This window comes from Triticum urartu, chromosome 1, assembly GCF_003073215.2.
Source record: "Triticum urartu cultivar G1812 chromosome 1, Tu2.1, whole genome shotgun sequence".
In the NCBI taxonomy this organism is placed as follows: domain Eukaryota; kingdom Viridiplantae; phylum Streptophyta; class Magnoliopsida; order Poales; family Poaceae; genus Triticum; species Triticum urartu.
In genome coordinates, this window is record NC_053022.1 from 518891302 (window position 1) to 518896877 (window position 5576).

Sequence of the window (5576 nt, forward strand, 5' to 3'; positions counted from 1 at the left end):
ATGTATTTGCAAGTAATCGAGACTTGTATCGCTATTTTCGAGATGATGACGAGAGACCACTTTGTGTTGGATGATGATTATGATGAGACTATTTGTATGTATATGCTATGATTACATCTGTGGTCTCACAGGCATTTGTATGTGTATCATGATGACATTTGTATGTGCTAAAGATTCTTCTATAAAGCCTGTTCAAATACAAAACAAATATGCCAAAAAAACAAAAAACTACTAACATTAGCAGTAGCGAGTGGAGAAAAGTTAGCAGCAGCGCGGTAGTAGCAGTAGCGCGCACGCAAGAAGCGCGCTATAGCTATTAGCAGTAGCGAGCTTCCACTATGCGCGCTGCTGCTACACTTGTGTAGTAGTAGCGCTGGTGAGCACGCGCTACTGCTATGTGTTAGCTGTAACGCCTTATTAGTAGCGCCGGTCCGCGCGCTACTGATACACCTAAAACCCGCGCTGCTGCTAGCCTTTTCCCTAGTAGTGATACAGTACGCTTTCCGAGGAAACAACCTCAACTTCATAGTATCAATTCTATCAGAAAAACTCCATCGATTATATTTGGAGGTTTCGAATTTCCTCTTCCTACTATCAAGAAGAAATATGATATACTTATTATTGGGGATGTGCATATCCCCGTTGAGTTAACTTAGTGTTATTCGAAATTTCTCCAGTTTCATGTTAATCGGAATGAGTTTGTTAACAATACTTGATCAACCTTGTTAGTGGATTCCTTTTGACGAGCATGAGATGGATGAAACTAGAAGCACAACCTTCTGTACCCCACTTTTACTTTCTGTTAATTATATTAAATAAAATAAAAATAAATATTTTTCTGTCTGTTTCCTGATTTATCTGTGCAATATAAAAATGTCCCGAAAATAAAAGTCCTCACAATGACATGCCAATTTAATATGATTTTTTCGGGAATATTTGAGGATTTATGGTGCAAAAATTACCGCGGGGGGAGCTGCTACCTGGTTACGGGGGTGGAGGGCGCACCCTACCCCCCTAGGCACGCCCCCTGCCTCGTGGGCCCACGGTGGCCCTCCTCCACTTATTCCTGGACCCATCCTCTTCTTCTTCCTCCCACAAACATTAGAAGCCAACTCAAGCACGAGTTCTAGCCCTCTTTGCTGCCATTTTCGATCTCCTTGCTCAAAGCACCTCTCACAAAACTACTTGGGGAGATTGTTCCTTGGTATGTGACTCCTCCATTGGTCCAATTAGTTTTTGTTCTAGTGCTTTATTCATTGCAAATTTTTGCTGCTTAGGTGACCCTGTTCTTGAGCTTGCATGTCAAATTTATATGGTCAAAAGTAGTTTTGATGCATGATATAGGCCCTAGGCACTTGTAGGAGTAGTTTCTATCAATATTATTGAGTTTGGTTTACTTTTATTTTGAAGTTACTAAAAATTTTCAGAATTTTTCAGAGGAAGAAATATGCTTAGGAAAATGTTCCAAGGTGGTTCTTCAAAGAAGCAAGGACCCAGGCTTGCAATGCGTGATGCTGACGAAGAGCCACCAAGAGACACTCCAGTGCGTCCTTGTGAGTGGCCTTCTAAAATTTTTATGGATCGAGCGAGAATTAAAGAAGAATTTAACGCATATTTGCGTAATGCCGGTCTTGAGGACTTTGAGGCAGACAAATGCCCCCAGTATCATGACCTCACAAGCTCTTTTGTGAGGAGGTTTGAGTATTCATCTTCGCGTAATTCTCCTTCAGTCATGTTTGATCTTTATGACAAATCTTATACCATGGACTTAGAGGATTTCACTTTTGCTTGCAAACATTCACAATGGGGTAGTGTTAGGGATCCCCCTAAATCTGAACTTAGAAACTTTCTTGCTAGTATAACTATAGGGGAATCTAGAGATATAACGCAAGCTACCATAGGGAGCATTCACTTTCCTGCTATACATTATCTTGCTCTCTTCATAGGTAGGTGCATAAATGCTAAGGATGAAGCTTGTCACATGTGTGTCCCTGACCTTAGCATTCTCAGGAGTGCTGTGTCAGGAGACCAATCTTATCATATGGGAGCCATTGTAGCTCGTAGGTTGCATCATAATAGATATAATGGAGATTTCTTTGGAGGAATTTATGCAACCAGCTTAGCTAAATTTCTTATTATAGACGTTCGTTAAGGAGACATGGAGTTGCCTCTTGCTTATTTAGATTTTAATTCTATGGTTTCTCACCATTTTGTCGAGAGGAACGAACCGCCTCTCCAGTACCGACTAATCTTTGACAGACGCCGTGCTGTCCGTATTATTGTCCCTGCTCCTGCTTTCTTTGATTATCAGGCAAGAGGACGATATACTATTACCAGAGAGGAGGCAGATGAGTAAGAGAGGAGAGCGGAGGCCGCTTGTCACCACACTGCAGATCAGGAGGCGATAGCCGCTGCATCACAGTACGACCCCAACAACTATTATTATGGATATCAGCCAGGCCAGCCGTGGCCATAAACCAACTTAGGCCAAAAGCCTAAGCTTGTGGGAGTACGTATTTGTCACCAACATTTCATTTATGTTCACACACACTCATTGCTGGATGTCGGTGCTCATACTTTTTCATTGTATCATCCATGCTAGTTTATTTCCTTTTATGCTTTCTTCTTGTGTGTTTAATAAACTTTAAGAAAAAACCAAAAAAATAGTTGTAGCTTTTAATTAATTTACTTTCCATGCTTGTAGTAGTGATTAAAAATAAAACCCAAAAATATTTCCCGTTCTTCTTTTGCTTGTTGGGAGCTTTCCCATGTAAATAGTTTTATTTCTTTTCTTTCTTTGGGGGCCAGTAGGAGAAGACCATGATTAAATTGTTGAAGTGGCTCTTATATGCTTTATTGTTGATTTAACCAAGAGCCCATTTTGCTTTTGTCTTCTCCTATTTATTAAATGCTCGCAGATTCCAGCTTAGTCCAATGCACGCGCACTTTTATTATTATTCACATCGTTCGGTCATGCAAGTGAAAGGCAATTATGATGATATATGATGGACTGACTGAGATGAGAAAAGCTGGTACGAACTCGACCTCTTTTGTTTTTGTAAATATGATGAGTTCATCATTCTTGATTCAGTTTGTTATGAATAAACATGTTTGCAATGACAATTAGAGATCATAGTTGCTTGTGCCATGCTTGATTAGCTATGAGTTATAATGGTTTACCTTGCGTGCCAACATGCTATTGAGATGGTTATGATGTGGTATGATGGGGTGGTATCCTCCTTTGAATGATTTAAGTGACTTGACATGGCACATATTCACGCATGTAGTTGAAACAAATCAACATAACCTTCACGATATTTATGTTCATGGTGGATTATATCCTACTCATGCTTGCATCCAATGCTTATTAATTTTAATGCATGTACATGGCTGTTGTCGCTCTCTAATTGGTCGATTCCCAGTCTTTTGCTAGCCTTCACCTGTACTAAGCGGGAATACTGCTTGTGCATCCAATCCCTTAAACCCCAAAGTTATTCCAGATGAGTCCACTATACTTTCCTATATGCGGTACCTACCTGCCGTTCCAAGTAAATTTGTATGTGCCAAACTCTAAACCTTCAAATAATCATCCTGTTTTGTATGCTCGAATAGCTCATGTATCAACTAGGGCTGCCTATATCTTCCATGCTAGGCAGGTTATTCTCAAGAGGAGTGGACTCCGCTCCTCACTGACGAGAAAATGGTTGGTCACCAGGATGCCCAGTCCCATGCTTTATGCAAACTAAATCAAAAATAATTGCAAAACAAAACTCCCCCTGGGACCTGATGTATGTTGGAGGCACTCGTTGTTTCGAGCAAGCCGTGGATTGATGTTTGTTGGTGGAGGGGGAGTAGAAACTTTACCATTCTGTTTGGGAACCGCCTATAATGTGTGTAGCATGGAAGATATCGCCACCTCTTGGTTGTTATGTTGACAATGAAAGTATACCGCTCAAAATGTTAATTATCTCTATTTCAAAAGCGAGCTCTGGCACCTCTACAAATCCATGTTTCCCTCTGCGAAGGGCCTATCTATTTCCTTTTATGTTAAGTCATCACCCTCTTATTAAAAGCACTAGATGGAGAGCGCAGCTGTCATTTGCATTCATCACTGTTAATTTATACTGGGTGTGACTATGATTGGATCTCTTTTACCATGAATTACAATGTCTAGTCAGTCCTTGATCTTTAAAGGTGCTCTGCATTTATGTTTTGCTGTCTCACAAAGGGCTAGCGAGATAACATCTTGTTATATCATATTATGATTGTTTTGAGAAAGTGTTGTCATCTGAGATTTATTATTATGGCTTGCTAGTTGATTATGCTATTGATATGGGTAATCATGAGACGTGAGAATTATTGCAAATATGGTTAGTTATAATCTTTGCTGAAAAGTTGAATGCTAGCTTGACATATTTACAACAACAAGAGCAAACCGAGTTTGTAAAAGTTTTTCTTTATTTCTTTCAGTTTGTCAACTGAATTGCTTGAGGACAAGCAAGGGTTTAAGCTTGGGGGAGTTGATACGTCTCCGTCGTATCTACTTTTCCAAACACTTTTGCCCTTGTTTTGGACTCTAACTTGTATGATTTGAATGGAACTAACCCGGACTGACGTTGTTTTCAGCAGAATTGCCATGATGTTGTTTTATGTGCAGAAAACAAAAGTTCTCGGAATGACCTGAAACTCCAGGGAATATCTTACAATAAATAATAAAAAAATCCTCGCCAAAGATGAAGACCAGGGGGCCCACACCCTTTCCACGAGGGTGCCCCCCCTAGGGCGCGCCCCCTACCTCGTGGGCCCCCTGGAGACCTCCTGACTCCAACTCCAACTCTATATATCTGCTTTCGGGGAGAAAAAATAGGAGAGAAGATTTCATCAGGTTTTACGATACGGAGCCGCCGCCAAGCCCTAAAACCTCTCGGGAGGGCTGATCTGGAGTCCCTTCGGGGCTCCGGAGAGGGGGATTTGTCACCGTCGTCATCATCAACCATCCTCCATCACCAATTTCATGATGCTCACCGCCGTGCGTGAGTAATTCCATCATAGGCTTGCTGGACAGTGATGGGTTGGATGAGATTTATCATGTAATCGAGTTTGTTTTGTTAGGGTTTGATCCCTAGTATCCACTATGTTCTGAGATTGATGTTGCTATGACTTTGCTATGCTTAATGCTTGTCAATAGGGCCCGAGTGCCATGATTTCAGATCTGAACCTATTATGTTTTCATCAATATATGAGAGTTCTTGATCCTATCTTGCAAGTCTATAGTCACCTATTATGTGTTATGATCCGTTAACCCCGAACTGACAATAATCGGGATACTTACCAATGATGACCGTAGTTTGAGGAGTTCATGTATTCACTATGTGTTAATGCTTTGTTCCGGTTCTCTATTAAAAGGAGGCCTTAATATCCCTTAGTTTCCATTAGGACCCCGCTGCCACGGGAGGATAGAACAAAAGATGTCATGCAAGTTCTTTTCCATAAGCACGTATGACTATATTCGGAATACATGCCTACATTACATTGACGAATTGGAGCTAGTTCTGTGTCACCCTATGTTATGACTG